Here is a 17,827-nt window from a genome sequence, read left to right as displayed (position 1 = left end):
TGAGTGGGTGTGTGGGTCAGTGGGTATGAGGGTGAGTGAGTAGGTGGGTGAGTGGCTGTGTGAGTTGGTGGGTGGATGGGTGGGTGAGTGGCTGTGTCCACGGGCACCTGTATCTGAGTGAGCTGGTATGTGTCCACTGGCACCGCTGCCAGCTTGGAGAGATGCAGCTCGCTTTCGCCCTGCGCATTGATCGCCAGCAGCCCCGTCAGATGCGACAGGGTCCACGCTTGGTCCACGTTCACCTGCCTCAGCTTATTTTCACTCACCTGGAGCAGCAGCAGCAGCAGCAGCAACAGCAGCAGCAGGAACAGCACCAGCAGCCAAGCGCGGATGGATTTGATTTGTTTCAGCAGCGAGGGCCCATGACGGTAAAGACGTTATACGCATGTAGTGAGCGACTTCCGAGACACATCGTGTAGAGGCCTTCTTATTTATTCTCACACTGGACGATGCAGAAATATCAACGTCTCCACGTAGCTACACATAGCCTACCCTTCTACACAACCCCATCGTCGGCGTCCAACTGCACGGTTATTTGACTAGCGCAGCGACAGCGACGGTGAGCGCCCTGCAGGAGATCGGCCACGACGAAGAGAGATGACGGCGAGCGGCGACGCAGCCAGGACCCAAGACCCGCAACAGCAGCGAACCTTCTCTGGTTCGGTCCCCCTTATACAGTGATACCTCGGTTCACGAACTTAATTCGTGAAATGACTCTGGTCGTGAACCGAATTGGTCGTGAACCGAGGCACATTTTCCCATAGGGTTCAATGTAAATTCGGTTAATCCGTTCTGACCTTTTTTTTTGGTTTTTGAAGCACAAAAATATGAAACAAATGACAATACACATTACTGTAGTACTGTACAGTATAGTAATGTATAAAGAGAGAACACTAACCTTGCTTGAGATGACCTCTGGCATGGAGGAAGGCAGGTGGGAGGCGGGTGGGAGGCGGTTATTGTTTGGAGGGAGAGTCCCCCTCCATAAGGACATCAGGGGGATCTCCTTCAGGGGTTTCCTCTCTCCATCGCTCGGGGTTTTTTTATTTTTAGGTGAAGAGGGATGACTGTCACAGCTGGCGCATGTGTGCCTCTCCGCTCATTCCGGGGTGCGCGCGCGTGCATGCGCGTGCGCGTGCGTGCGTCCGCGCGCGCGTGTGTGCGCGCGCGCGTGCGTGCGTCCGCGCGCGTGCGTGCGCGCGCGCGTGTAGCCTGCGCGTGAAGGGCAGAATAGGCGGGCGCACCACGTGTCGCGAGCCCCCGAGGAGGAGGAGGCGGGTACTCCCTCGGCTGATTTTGCATTGCTCGCTCCCGTTACAATAAATCACGACCATGTGACAGCCTGGAATTAGCATAAAAATGGGCGCGGCTCCTGTTCGTGAACCGAAGCGGAGTTCGTGAACCGAAGCATATTTTTATGAAATTTTCTGGTCGTGAACCGAGTTGTTCGTGAACCGAAGCGTTCGTGAACCGAGGTATCACTGTATACACCCCGGTGTGGCCCACGCCCCCTTCCAGAATCTTCAAGCAGGTTCCCGGAGCTTGAGGTCTCATATTCTTAGGTTTTTTCGGTAAAGTCACGTAGGTAAAAAATTAAAATTAATAAAAGTAAAATTAAAATAAAATAAAAATCACGACGTTTTGGAGGCAACACAAGCTTCCGTCTTCAGGTGGAACCGTCACAGCCACGACAGCTGTATCAGGTGAGAGAAATTCCAAGAACACAGTATTTGTATATATACTGGTTGAAGGTGGGAGGAGCCAAGGTAGGCCCTGGATATTGTTTTTGTGAGGTTCGGTGCGGCTGAAGCACGCTGTTAGGAATGAGCCTTTGTTGTGTAAACTAGGTGCGGATGATGTAAAGGTGCGTGTAAAAGGGACTGAGCCTTTTTGTTATGTAGAGATGATGCGGCTTGAGGTCTCGCTCAGACTTTGACATTCACCACCGATACGGCCCCCTTATAATTAGTCAGTACATAACTTGCACATAGACTAACACGGCCCATAGACTCAGACAGAGACCCAAAGACTCAACATCCCCCGTATAGCCTCGACGGACTGTTGGGGCAAGTGCCGTTAGCGAGCACCTCTATGCAGGCCAGAAGGGCGGCACACGAGGGGGTGGGTGGCCAGCACCACGCTCACCACACAGAGACCCACAGTTTGTTGTCCTTGTCCGATCGGCGCGGTCGGCTCCGTCGAACGTGCGGCGCTCTGCGAGCGGCTTCTCCTCACCTCGGACAGGAAGACAGAGAACTTGCACGCGTAGCAGGGGTCGTACTTGTCCACCAGGTGCAGGAGGAAGGCAAAGTCGTTGCGCACGTCCGGAATGTCCTCCACCCCCGTCTCCTGGCGCGCCTCCGCGAAGCTGTACTCCTTGAGCCTGCCGGGTCAGCGCCCCCCCCACCCCCCCCCCCCAGCACAGAGAACTCAGCGCCCGCCCGTCGACCCTCGTCCCAACGCGGAAGATCTCCCACGAAGCCACCGGTAAAACGTTACGATACACGTAGCGGTGTCGCCGCCCGCGCTAACCGCATCTCCACGATCGCCGAAAAGCCCGCAGACCAAAGCCAGAAGGCTGCCGCACGGCGATCCGGTGCCACGCCACCGCTCCGCGGCAGCCCGCCGCCCCTCCCCCCCATCTCACCTGCCGGTCACCACCCAGTAGAAGATGTGGGCACAGGTGAGCGCGTAGACGCACATCGTGGTGGCGTAGGCCATCCACATCACGACCATCCGACGGCGTCCGCCGGCCCTCGTTCTGCTCCGGGGGGGGCCGGTCGGGGGGCGTGGCGGCCTCGCCGGGGTCGACGAATCGGACGGAGGGCCGCGGCGGTGCCGGCGGCGGCGGAGACTCCGAAGGCAGCTTCTCCACGGCGGGGAGTTCGTCGGATCTCGGGTCGCTGCGCGCGTGGGATTGCGTGGACATTTGGCGACGCGTCATGACGCACAGACGCACAGAGACCCATAGAGACCCACAGACACGCACAGAGACCCACAGAGACCCATCGAGACTCACAGAGACTCACAGAGAAATGTAGAGACCCACATAGACCCATAGAGACCCATAGAGACACACAGAGACCCATAGAGACTCACAGAGACTCACAGAGAACCGTAGAGACCCGTAGACACCTACAGAGACCCACAAAGATACATAAGAGTCTCACAGAAACCCTTAGAGACTCACAGAAACCCATAGAGACTCACAGAGACCTGCAGAGACCCATTGACATTCTGAGACCCACAGACCCACAGAGATCCACGAAGACCCACAGAGACCCATAGTGACTCATAGAGACCCGCAGAGACCCATCAGGACTCACAGAGACCCGTAGAGACCCATAGAGACCCACAGACCCGCAGAGACCCACAGAGACCCAGAGACCCATACAGACTCAGACACCCACATCGTGACGCACATACACACGCACACCAAGATCCCCCGTATAGCCTTAACAGACTATAGGGGCAAGTGCTGGAACGGTACACGAGGGGGTGGGTGGCCAGTACCACGCCTGGCCGCCTTTGTCTCCCCAGTGGCGATGTTTACACACCGCACCAGGTACTCATTTGAGGCTGAGAAGACCTAGAGGAGGCCCAGAACTGGTACAGGTAGAAACAGGTTCCACACTGCCCACCAGGGATTGTTTGTCTGTCGTGCACGAATGCGCTGTCCAACCAAGTTACTACCTGCCCACTCCGAAGGAACGTGTTTCAGATAATCGTCGCTGGTGTTGGCCGTGAGCGGAAATCGAACCTGGGTCGCCGGGTTCATAGCGCAGCGTAGCGCTAACCGCTTCACCACCGCTCCCCACACACCGCCAACCGTAAGCCAAACTGGTTATGAAAAGCAGAGGGATAGCAAGATGCGTGAACGGGCTCGCTGTCCCAAAACAGAGGTCGCAACCGGGTACCCGATACCCGTACCCTACCCGATACCCGGCTACCCGTACCCGGTCGGGTACGGGTAGCCGGGTAGCCGTTTGCGACCCTGGTGCGGCCGGGTACGGGTACGGGTAGGCCGTGAGTCACTGATGAGTAACCGTTTGTCACTCATTTCGGGTAGGGTACGGGTAGGGAACGGGTACCCGTCCCCGCCGGGTACGGGTACCCATTTGCGACCCTGGTGCGGCCGGGTACGGGTACGGGTAAGGAATCAAAACCCGTTTGCAACCTCTACCCCAAACCCACGCAGGGTCTCCCCCCAAAAGGGGGAACTTTTTTAGTTTTGTTACTTAAGGGGGCAAGGGATGACTAAGGCAGGAAGGAGGCGTGGGCCGTCTCTTCGTAGTCAGCCCCCTTCTAACCTGCAGCTCCCCACTGTGGCGGGCGGCGCTGGCGGCTGCAGCGCCGCCGCTGACGCCAACCCGTCCAGTGCGGCTTCGTGCACGGCGTGCGTGGTCCACTGCGAGTCCATGCACTTACCCAGCACGCACACAAAGTGCTCGATCTTGGAGCTCGTCTCCGGGAACCTGAACCAGAAGTTCCTGGTGGCCGTCAGGATGAGTGTGTGCAGCACCACGAGATGCGGGAAGTACTTGCTGATCCACAGCACCGCGTTGTCGTAGCAGAACTAGTTGATCAACCGGTACTGGTACTGGTCGAAGCCAACCTGGGCGAGTGTGGGAAGGGCAAAATGAACTGGCGTGGCGGTGATGTCGCATGCCCCTCCCTTGCGGTGACAGAGCTGGCTCAAATGTGGCTTTGGCCTGATGATGCCGGTTGTAGTTACTGGCGGAACAGCACCGTACTCAAGATCGTCAACGTTGTGGCTTTGCTCTTCAACACACCGGTGTGCTGTACTAGGATATTACACTCTACACTACACTATACACTACACTATAATGTACATTACAATATACACTACACTATACATTACACTATAATGTACATTACAATATACACTACACTATACACTACACTATACATTACACTATAATGTACATTACAATATACACTACACTATACACTACACTATACATTACACTATAATGTACATTACAATATACACTACACTATACACTACACTATACATTACACTATAATGTACATTACACTATACACTACACTATACACTACACTATACATTACACTATACATTACACTATACACTACACTATACATTACACTATAATGTACATTACAATATATACACTATACACTACACTATACATTACACTATAATGTACATTACACTATACACTACACTATACACTACACTATACATACACTATACACTACACTATACATTACACTATAATGTACATTACAATATACACTACACTATACACTACACTATAAATTACACTACACTATACATTACACTATACACTACACTATACACTACACTATACACTACACTATACACTACACTACACTATACATTACACTATTCCTCGGGCAATTGCCGGTGGTGCCGAGCCGGCCCGAGGGGGAACCTCACCGTGTGAGCCCTGGGGTTGGCCACGAGCGTCCTCAGGACGGTCTCGTTCCACTCCTTCAGATCCACGTCGAAGCCTCTCGGCACCGGCACGCACAGAATGCGCTCGTTCATGTTCTGGGCGGAGGTGGGGCAAGTGGGTACCACGTGACCATGACGTGACGCCGTGTGGTCTCCTTAACTCAGGTTCACTTTGCGAGATTCCCGGTGTACGGGGGGAGATAACCCATATAGACCCAAGATGTGCTCTCTAGCCAGCGCTATGAGTGAGCTCGCACGTCGAGTTGGAAGCCACGACCCCCTCTGTACCAGGCGAGATAGTTAACATCTCCCGGCCACCGTGATGATGAGACACACGCGAAGTCCAAATATGCAGAAGGGGTAGGGATGGAACCCACATAGACCCAAGATGTGCTCTCTAGCCAGCGCTATGAGTGAGCTCGCACGTCGAGTTGGAACCCACGACCTCCTGCGTACCAGGCGAGGTAGTTAACATCTCCCGGCCACCGTGATGATGAGACACACGCGAAGTACAAATATGCAGAAGGGGTCGGGATGGAACCCACATAGACCCAAGATGTGCTCTCTAGCCAGCGCTATGAGTGAGCTCGCACGTTGGAACCCACGACCTCCTGCGTACCAGGCAAGGTAGTTAACATCTCCCGGCCACCGTGATGATGAGACACACGCGAAGTCCAAATATGCAGAAGGGGTAGGGATGGAACCTATGACCTCCTGCGTACCAGGCGAGGTCGTCAACATCTCAGCGATGTTATCCATAGCAAGGTGGCGACATTGATGAATGTGCGTGGGGACTGGTGCGTTGGAACAAAGCACCTGCAGCATCCCGGCAAAGATGCCGATCATGAACATGGGCACAGAGAGCATGTCGCACAACACGTCCCACCAGGGCTGAAGGATCTTGAGGTCCGGGTGACCCTCCAATGAGAAGGAGGAGGTCAGGGCTCCGACGGGAATCATGACCCGAGCCGAGACTGCACACAAGCAGACACACACACGGACACACACGCAGACACACACACACAGACACACACACACAAGCAGACACACACACGCAGAGACACACACAGAGGCGCACACACATGCAGACACACACACACAGACACACACAAGCATACACACACAAGCAGACATACAAGCAGACACACACATAGGCGCACACACACACACACAAGCAGACACACACAGGCAGACACACTCACACAGACACACACACAAGCAGACACACACAGGCAGACACACTCACACAGACACACACACAAGCAGACACACACAGGCAGACACACACACGCAGACACACACAGGCAGACACACACACACAGACACACACACAAGCAGACACACACAGGCAGACACACACACACAAGCAGATACACACAGGCAGACACACACACAGACACACTCACGCAGACACACACACAAGCAGACACACACAGGCAGACACACACACAAGCAGAGGCGCACATACAAGCAGACACACACACAAGCAGACACACACAGGCAGACACACACAGACACACAGGCAGACACACACAAAGAGGCGCACACACAGACACACACAGAGACACACACACACAAGCAGACACACACACACAAGCAGACACACACAGGCAGACACACACACAGACACACACACAAGCAGACACACACAGGCAGACACACACAAGCAGACACACAGGCAGACACACACACAGAGACACACAAGCAGACACACACACGCAGACACACTCACACAGACACACACAGGCAAGCAGACACACACAGGCAGACACACACAGGCAGACACACACAGACACACACACACAGACACACACACACAAGCAGACACACACACGCAGACACACACATACAAGCAGACACACACACACAAGCAGACACACACACGCAAGCAGACACACACACGCAGACACACACAAGCAGACACACACACACAGGCAGACACACAGGCAGACACACACACAGACACACACAAGCAGACACACACACAGACACACACAAGCAGACACACACAGGCACACACAGGCAGACACACAGGTAGACACACACACAGGCAGACACACACACAGGCAGACACACACACACAAGCAGACGCACACACACACACACACACAGGCAGACACACACAAGCAGACACACACACGCAGACACACTTACACAGACACACACACAAGCAGACACACACAGGCAGACACACACACAAGCAGACACACACAGGCACACACACACACACAGGCAGACACACAAGCAGACACACACACAGGCAGACACACACACAGGCAGACACACACACAAGCATAATCAACGATTTTTGGGTTTAGATCGCGTTTATTTATAAATGTGTCGTAACCCTCCACCACCCGACACGGCCAATCAGTAAAAAATGTATCACGTTGACAAAGACAAATAGTTCACTGCTTTAGCCCACCGGTGTGTTGAAGCAACAACATTCACAATTTGAGTACGACGTTTCGCTGGTAATTACAACCAGCATCATCGGGCAATTCGCCAGAATGGTGAGGCTCTCCTGTGTCTCCCGTTCTTATATAGAGCAGCAGCAGGATGACGTCAACATTAACTCATTAACTCATCAGGTGCAAAGATTCAAGGGGGGAGTGATTGTAATTATATACTAGATTAGTAATCAGGCTATTGTTCCGATGCGAGTTGTAGATTAGTAATCATTTGGAATGTGTTTTATTGTGATTATGCTACATTAGTAATCAGTTAGTGGTTGTTTCCCTTATAAGTAATTGTAATGTATCTTATTTAATAATACGCTTCCAGGCCGCACTAAGCCTGTAGCTGTCTGAGCGATTAAAGTTATTTCTGTTTCTCTCAATTTCAATCGATTCTCTAATTAGTCTTTGCCAGTAGTAACTAGTTTTACACAACACTTCCACGTTGTCAAAATCAATTGAGTGTCCCTGTTGGCATGCATGTTCTGCTACTGCCGACAGTTGTGTTTGTGATAGTTTAATATTTCTCTGGTGTTCTTTTAGTCTTACACTAACGTTACGCCCTGTCTGTCCAATATAGCATCTGCCACATACACAATTAATCCGATATACACCTTCTGTTGATAATTTAGGTAATTCGTCTTTAGTGCACGTTACTAGTTGTTGAATTTTGTGTACTGTACCAAATCTTACTGTAATGTTTTGCTTTTGCAAAACACGGGCTAATTTATCAGTTACTCCTGAGATAAATGGTATTTTTATTGTTTTAATAATCTGATCGCTTTCAGCAGTGTTGCTTTGCGATCGTGATTTGGCTTTTAGTGCTCTGTTAATTTGAGCATTATTGTAGCCATTCTGTCTTAGTGCTTATTTAACATGTTTAATCTCTCTCATTACAGTAAGATTTGGTACAGTACACAAAATTCAACAACTAGTAACGTGCACTAAAGACGAATTACCTAAATTATCAACAGAAGGTGTATATCGGATTAATTGTGTATGTGGCAGATGCTATATTGGACAGACAGGGCGTAACGTTAGTGTAAGACTAAAAGAACACCAGAGAAATATTAAACTATCACAAACACAACTGTCGGCAGTAGCAGAACATGCATGCCAACAGGGACACTCAATTGATTTTGACAACGTGGAAGTGTTGTGTAAAACTAGTTACTACTGGCAAAGACTAATTAGAGAATCGATTGAAATTGAGAGAAACAGAAATAACTTTAATCGCTCAGACAGCTACAGGCTTAGTGCGGCCTGGAAGCGTATTATTAAATAAGATACATTACAATTACTTATAAGGGAAACAACCACTAACTGATTACTAATGTAGCATAATCACAATAAAACACATTCCAAATGATTACTAATCTACAACTCGCATCGTAACAATAGCCTGATTACTAATCTAGTATATAATTACAATCACTCCCCCCTTGAATCTTTGCACCTGATGAGTTAATGAGTTAATGATGACGTCATCCTGCTGCTGCTCTATATAAGAACGGGAGACACAGGAGAGCCTCACCATTCTGGCGAATTGCCCGATGATGCTGGTTGTAATTACCAGCGAAACGTCGTACTCAAATTGTGAATGTTGTTGCTTCAACACACCGGTGGGCTAAAGCAGTGAACTATTTGTCTTTGTCAACGTGACACATTTTTTACTGATTGGCCATGTCGGGTGGTGGAGGGTTACGACACATTTATAAATAAACGCGATCTAAACCCAAAAATCGTTGATTATGAGAAACAGCTTGGCGGATAGTGCGATCAGAGTATCCGTTCATCCTGAGGGCCCGATGTACATGTCTTAATTCACCGGCCAGGTGGTGTTGGTCAGAAATGCCATGGGCTCTGTGGTATAGCGTTTTGATGAGAGAATTCTTTTGAGATGGGTGGTGGTGGGAATCCGGTTTCAAGTAGGAATCTGTGTGGGTGGCTTTCCTGTAGACAGAATGTCCCAAGGATCCGTCAGGCCTCCTCTCAAACAGAATATCCAAGAATGGTAGTTTACCGTCTTTCTCCACTTCCATGGTGAATCTGATGGATGGGTGTCTAGAATTGATGTGGTCCAAGAAGTGGTTCAATGCTGGGAGGCCATGTGGCCAGATGACGAAAGTGTCGTCCACATACCTCTTCCACAAGGAAGGACGCAGGGTGGATGTCTGGATGGCGTCTGATTCAAACTTTTCCATGAACATGTTGGCTATAACTGGTGACAAGGGGGAGCCCATAGGGGTACCCTCATTCTGTTTGTAGAAGGTGCTATTCCAGGTAAAATAAGTGTTGGTGAGGCAATGCCTAACCAGCGCAGGTAATAATCTTTAGAAACACACTGATTGCAGTAAAAAAAATTCACAAGAATGAAAGTCACTGTCATGAAAAACAACAAATTATAAATTGCAATTTAAGGCATTGCTACATACCAAGGCTTTGCTCTGCTGTATTAAATTGCACCGCAGAATTGTGAGGATCATATTCTTTCCAAGCTCCTCTTTCCCAGGTAGGTCTCTCTCCCACCAAGACTCGCACAGGTTTATGACCGTGTTTCTTAGGTTAGGGTGAGCATCGGTGAAAAGTGGCAACAGGGCTGTCAACAGGGTGAGAAAAACGGTAGAGTAGATTGGAACTAATTATCACCACAGGAACATATATATCTTGTATTGTTGCCTGATGTAACCACCTGGAAGGCATTTTTTATACAGGGTGACAAAAAAGTCTGGACAAATAGGGTTATTTCATTTATTTTAGCACTGGCATTAAAACATTTAAACAGTTTATTCTTTAAGTTAATATTTATCTATTATCATTATTCATATATATATTTGTATTCTTCCTGTGGGTTCACCACAATCCCGTTGTTTACAAAATTCGACCAAGAACCCTGAATGAATTTAGACAAAACGTAATTTAGGAATGGTCAAAGATTACACGTGAATCTAAAAAAAGTCCAAAAATAACTTCTACAGAGAATTCATGTGTACATTCATGTTAATGGAAGTCAGTTTGAAAATTGTTAAAATAAGATAACCCATTCAGTCTTGACCTATGGGCCACTCTGTATATTCAGCATAACAATAATTTGTAGGCTCAATTATTAAATAAACTATTGCCAATATTTTGGTAATCTACCCTATACAGTACTTGAAATCAATATATCATCCAGTGCGCATGCATAACATTTCCCAGTGCAACATCAAGAAGTATTTTATTTTGCAGATATTTATGAGATGAACATACTGCAATATTGTTCATTGGGATATGCAGCTCTAAACAGTGAACTGTTATAAATTATCCAAGTCAGAGAAATGTGGCAAATAACTACTTTATGTATCTTGAATGAGATTTTCAGCAGATACTTATTAACTTTTTGTTCTCGTTCTCCTACTATACATACTCACGAACTTTTACTCTTTCCAATTATAAAAAAACTGAGAAGTCGTGGAAACAGATATAGTCAATAATTTATCAATTTGTATCAATTATTCATAGACGTCACCCTGCCTCTTTACCATGTAGAATGATAGCCGACTCCAAAATGTCTTCTATCACCTCCGCACTGACAGTTTTCACAGCCACAGATAGCACTGTGGCTACAGCCGTCACAACAGCTACAGTTGACTCCTGGATGCAAACACATAATGATGGGAGCAGGTGTCACATTTTAACCACACAACTCCTAACATCAACAATCAAATAACAAGTGCCATCCATTGTCAGAGTTAATATATCACAGTATTTTTAGTGAACGTGTATAAAACCAGTTGAAATTTTTTTCATGTCTTTGCATGCTTACCACAATCATTCATACTCTTTAAAACGTGTTTTTATCTACAGTACTCAGAATATATGACAAGCAACTATAATTTAATTAAATGTTTTGGGTATATTAATACAGGTAAATCAGACGAATACAGAATTTTTAATTGTCTGGTAGCTCATGGGCTGATGCAGTAAAATTGACAAAACAATGAGCCAGCAAAGCTGAGATTCTTGGTTCAGGTCCAAGATAAAATAAGGCTTGCAAGTATAAGAAGCCTTAATGATCTCAGCCAGACCACCAATGGGTGTAATTTTCTGTTTACAATCATACTGAGATATTTGGTTGATAGGCATTCGATGAATCACGTTAAAATGTACCATGAAAGAGTAAAAGGACAGAATTTAGATGTATAGTACCGATCCCGTGGCTTCTGTCTCCATGTCGTCGTGTTGCGGTGGGTCAGGGTTCCATTGCTCAGCGGGGCAACGCAGCAGGCTCTCAGTGAGTATCTTGCCGATACTCTCAAGTGCATCCTTCAGAGCGCGCAGTGGCAACTCCTCCAGCACTTCCTTCAAGCAGAATGGGTCTGTGCGGCTTTTCTACAAGAAACACCGTGATTATATGACATTTAACTGTTCGGCTGCATTCCCTGAGCAAGTAACGATGTATTGAATAGAATGAAACGAATTCTAACGCTAATGGTATATGTACAACATCATTTGTGCGATCATTATTGTATGTTTTAGAATGGTTTCATGTGATCTGTGCAGTCACTAGAGGCATTATATTTACCAAAATATGAAATAATATCGAATATCAAGGTAAAATTGTAACATTTCACTGAATTGATGCATGTATTCGTGTTCAGGATTCCAAGTAAGGTTCTGGGTAGACGACAGCTTCTTCAGAATGCTGCTGCTAGAGTCCGTACGCACACACCATTACGCGAGCACATCACACACCTGCTTTCTTGTGTTTACACTGGCTACCAGTCAAGTATCAAGTGGATGAAAAGACCCTGCTGCTGACCAAATCTCAGTGGGTTAACCCCACAATATTTGCAGGAATGGATCCATGTTTACACTCCAACGAGGTCCCTGAGATCTTCAAATCGCCTTCTTCTAAGTCCTCCGAGGTCAAGGCTCATTTCCTGAGTGACGTCGTGATTTATTTTATTTTTCTACCTACGTGACTTTACCGAAAGAACCAAAGAGTATGGATTCCTGCAGTCACGAAAGCTTCAAATTAAGGTCAATGAAATAATTTAAAAATTTTAATATTTTTTTTTACTTTATTTAAACGGCGTTCTAAGAAAGTTGTTCTTTTTACGCTGTAGATGATTTTGCTGCTATAAAGTGTCCGAATGACGGGGCCACTTTGTTGAGCGGCTATCATTTGTGGTCGCCAGGTCGCTTCTAAAAAACAAGTTCACAGCCTCAGTGGGGCTTTGCCTGGTAGGATGGGGCATGGTTGAGTGTTGTATTTGTAGATTTGAAGCTTTCGTGACTGCAAGGATTCATATTCTTAGGTTTTTTCGGTAAAGTCACGTAGGTAAAAATTTTAAATTAATAAAAGTGATACAGCTATCGTGCTGTGACGGTTCCACCTGAAGACGGAAGCTTGTGTTGCCTCCCAAACGTCGTGATTTTTATTTTATTTTTATTTTACTTTTATTAAATTGAAATTTTTTACCTACGTGACTTTACCGAAAAAAGCTAAGAATATGTAGTATTTGTGTCTGTGTCTGGGTGATTTGTTTATCCGTCTTGTACTTTGTACACCTATCGTGTTTTTTAAAATCCTTTATATTAAGTTCACTTGCTTGCTTAGGACCGTGCAAATCTTTCGGTCGTTTTTTAACCCACTTTCCGTGATCCAATCGAGCTGACATTTTCCACACAGACTCGTTGTGCGTGACAATTAATGGTCGTGAAAAAAATTCCAAAATTTTATACTTTTTAGGACAAAAATATTATATTTAATTACCAATTGCTTAATACTGCAGACAATCATCTGACCCATAGGTGGCAGCCATCTCAAGCCAGAGGATGAGAGGACTCTAGCCGCCACGCATATAAAGGATTTATAGTGAAAAACGTTGTTTTTACGGTTATACTTGTTTTGTCATTGTTGTTGTTGTAACGTTCTTAGCCCGTGCCCCTTACTGGACATCTGTGCATAAAAGAGCTTTGTAGCTCATCGGATTCCTCCCGCAGTTTAAATAAATATTCTGATTAATGATATCTGATGTTGGTTGTCAAGGCCCCCCCTCCTCCCCTCCCAACTCGTAGCTTTGGCCACCGGGGGAGGGGCGGGGGGGGGGGGCAAGGCAGCTCCCCCCCCCCCCCCCACTTGGCTGCCCCCCACGATCGTCACGTGACCGGTCACCGCATTGCGAATGGCGAGAACCACCCCGTAGCGCCCCCCCTCCCCTCCACCTCATCCCCCACCCCCCACCCCTTCACCCCCATCGCCCCCTCCACTTCTCCCCCTCCATCATCCCCATTTCCCCCTCCACCTACTCCCCCACCAGCCCCCCTCCACCCCCTCCCCCCCCCTCCACCCCCCATCTCCCCTCCATCGCCCCCTCCACCACCACCACCCCCATCCCCCCCATCTCCCCTCCACCACTCCCCCTCCACCCCCCACTCGCCTCCCCCCATCAACCCCTCTACTCCCTCTCCACCCCCCATCTCCCCTCCTCCACCCCCCACCCCTTCACGCCCCCTCCACTTTTCCCCCTCCCCCCTCCATCATCCCCATCCCCCCATCTCCCCCTCCACCCCCCTCTCGCCCCCCCCTCCCACCTTGTTCATGTCGAAGGTCCTGAACATCTGCTCGATGTAGGCGTTGCCCTCCGCCGTGACGCTGCTGATGCCGAAGAACTGCTTGAACTCGTGCAGCGTCAGCTGGCCCGAGGGGCACTCTCGCATGAACTTCTTGTACCACAAGTGGATCTCCACCGAGTGGAGGTCGTCCACCGCGGAGCCGTTCTCGTTCCCCATTGAGCTGCCCTCGGAGGTGCCCTCGGAGGTGCTGATGGTGGTGCTGGTGGTGGTGCTGGTGTTTGTAAGTGGTGTTGATGGTGGTGCTGCTGGTGGTGCTGCTGATGGTGGTGCTGGTGGTGGTGCTGCTGGTGGTGCTGGTGGTGGTGCTGGTGTTGGTGCTGGTGCTGCTGGTGGTGGTGCTGGTGGTGGTGCTGGTGCTGCTGGTGGTGGTGGTAATACGATGACCGCCGAGCTGTTGGTGACTTGGCCGGTGACCCGTGGCGTTATTTCCCACGCGGCGGTCAAAGTTGGCGTGAGGATTTCGACGGTAATAAAACGTCAAAATCCTCTCCCTCTCTCCCCCTCTCTCTCCCACTTTGTTTTACGTTCAGAGGAAACAAGAAGATACTCGGTGTAATCGGCACTTTGCTTCGTTCATCATTTAGTTTTTTTTGTTTTTTTTTTCAATGCTTTGCTTTATGCCTCCCACACTTTTTAAATGAAAGATTTCACAAAAGATTTCACGCTCTGCTCTCCTCCCTCTCTCTCTCTCTCTCCCTCTCGCTCTCTCCCCCCTCTTCGGAGGCGATGGTTGTCTTGCCCGACGCCTCGGCCACGATTGCACGGTGCCCGTCCCCACGGCAAGGCTCGCCTCGGCCACTCGGCGAACTCGAAACTTTGCCAACTCAGAACAAAGTCCCGAGGACCCCCCCCCCCTCCCTAGCCGACGAGCGACTAACACTGACTGACTGTGCTCCCCATGGAGAAATTGTTAGCTTTGTTGAGCTGAGCGGTTTTGTTTGACCACACACACCGCTCTCTATCCAGATCGCGAAATAACTATTTACGAATATATATTAATGTTGTTTTATATATGTTAAAAACAGACAAAACGATTGAATTCCTTCATTCAGACGCTGTCTTTCCGACAGACCTGTTCTTCACCTGAGGACGGCTGCTTGCGTTGTGGCCGAAACGTCATGAGAATTATTTTATTATGTTTTATTTTTATTATTTTATTATTTCTCTTCTACGTGACTTTAACGAAAGAACCAAGAAGATGAATCCCTGCAGGCACGAAAGCTTTAAATCGAAAGTTGTTGTTGTTTGGACGGGCGACGCAAATGAAGCACGTGGCCTTGGTGCCGGTACATGTCACTTGACATTCTGCTGCCGGATCGAGAGACACGTCGGGGCAGGGCATAAATGTTGACGAAGTTTCCCAAACTCAGAGAATTGCCGATTAAAAAAAAAACAATATCGCTCTCCTACATCTTATTTGCCACGTGTCTAAATACATATTTTTTATGATTGTCAATGTAGAAGACGGATATCTTTCTATTTAACATGTTCATACTCGTCAACCCAAAAGGTTTATATATTCTTAGGTTTTTTCGGTAAAGTCACGTAGGTAAAAAATTCAAATTAATAAAAGTAAAATAAAATAAAAATCACGACGTTTCGGAGGCAACACAAGCTTCCGTCTTCAGGTGGAACCGTCACAGCACGATAGCTGTATCAAGTGATACAGCTATCGTGCTGTGACGGTTTTTTATTTTAAATTTTTACCTACGTGACTTTACCGAAAAAACCTAAGAATATGAATCCTTGCAGTCACGAAAGCTTCACATCTAGAACCAAAAGGTTTACCCCGTATTCTTGTATAGGGAAATAGAGTTTTCAGGTCCATACAGCGTACAGCCATTTCAATACGGGCTTTGTAGGATGAACGTTGAGATTTTTAAGGGGCACGGGGTGACCAATAAGGTCTGAATTGGTCTGTAATAAGGTAGGTACTGATAAGAGGTTGACAGGTATGTATGTTTTTCAAATTTAAAAACTTAATAACATTCGAATAAATATCACATTTTATCGATACATCCAATGTGGAGACTCGGAGCTTGATCGTGTCTGGCTCGCACAACTTGTGAATGCCATTCATAAACACATTTTTGTTTTGGCAAGTAATGCGCTGTTTAAATTCCAGTCGAAATAAATAAACCGACCCGCCATAGCCACGAATCCGCTCACGAAACCTGCAAAACTTCGCAAACGTTCAGGTCACATGAGCAATTGTAAATGCTTCCGAATCCGTCAGGGGAGAACGGCAATACATCGTTCGCGAAACCAAAAAACCTTAACACAGGCACACGCGGTACGTTATAATATTTGACATTCGTGGCCGAGTATAACCGCTGTGAATGGCTGTCTCCCCCCCCCACCGCCCGCGCTTGAAAAGGATGTTAAATTAATTAGGCCGCTATACCAGCGAAGGACACTAGCAACGCAAATAATAAAAATAAAAACCAACCGCTAACATCTCGTGTGATTTGTCGGTCACGTTTCACGACGCACGGTAAGTCGTTTTATGTCCTGAAGGAGAGGGCGACCTTCCTGCCTAGTTACTGCCCAGCGCGCCGCAGACTCGGGTTTTGCAGATCTCCGGGAGCACGACCGAAAATAATGATAAATAAAAACCACCGATACTCGCCACTTGGCCTCATGCCCACAGAGGTTTTGGCAAACCGTCGTGCCGATGTCCGCGTTGAGCAAAACTGCAAGGCACATGGACAGGATTCATTCGATCTTGAGGGTGCGACCGGTCGAAATTTACTTGAGGGTGAGGTTACATTTTCTTGCGGTCAGGTTAAAAAAAAGTTAAAATGCACGGGCACAATCGCAAAAACCTTCCGTTGTTCGGATGGCTTCCGTTTACGAGTGGTACGAGCCCACACGCAGGCTTGGTTACAGGCGCTGTGAGGTTAGACGCTGCATGGGTGCAATGCAAATGATGCTCCAATTTACAGGTGGTAAATTAGGGTCTTGCCGTGGAGTGGGAATTAATCTCGGCAAGCGAATTGGTTAGATTTCCAGTCTCGGGAATTTTAAGGTGAAATATCCAGACAGGAACAACTGTGTGGAAATGGTTCCTGCCATAACAATGTGGAATTTTCTTTACTACTTGCTGTCAAACAAGTTAAGCGCCGCCCGGCACATTTAAACCTAACTCAGGAGTTGTAATGCAACGCCCAACTGCTACAAGGCAATATGGTAGAATACTGATAATAATGATGCCGCCATTAATTTAATTGTTAAGAAAATCTCGCAAACCCTATGCTAAAAAAATCCAGGCGTGTATCCGACCAAA

At 47.9% G+C, this 17,827-nt stretch overlaps 1 long non-coding RNA gene across 1 annotated transcript; it reads right to left on the bottom strand.

Moving 5' to 3' along the window:
* Positions 1 to 10,500: 10,500 nt before the first annotated feature.
* LOC133361809 (uncharacterized) lies at positions 10,501 to 12,369 on the bottom strand. Its single transcript, XR_009757419.1, has 3 exons — positions 12,109 to 12,369; positions 11,442 to 11,553; positions 10,501 to 10,519 (listed from the first exon to the last, which is right to left on the bottom strand). It is a non-coding gene; the product is annotated as an uncharacterized LOC133361809 (long non-coding RNA).
* Positions 12,370 to 17,827: the final 5,458 nt, after the last annotated feature.

Source organism: Lethenteron reissneri, unplaced genomic scaffold (genome assembly GCF_015708825.2).
Source record: "Lethenteron reissneri isolate LAM-NWPU_2019-01 unplaced genomic scaffold, ASM1570882v1 scaffold_1243, whole genome shotgun sequence".
Lineage (NCBI taxonomy): Eukaryota > Metazoa > Chordata > Hyperoartia > Petromyzontiformes > Petromyzontidae > Lethenteron > Lethenteron reissneri.
This window is presented reverse-complemented; position numbering and strand designations above follow the sequence as displayed.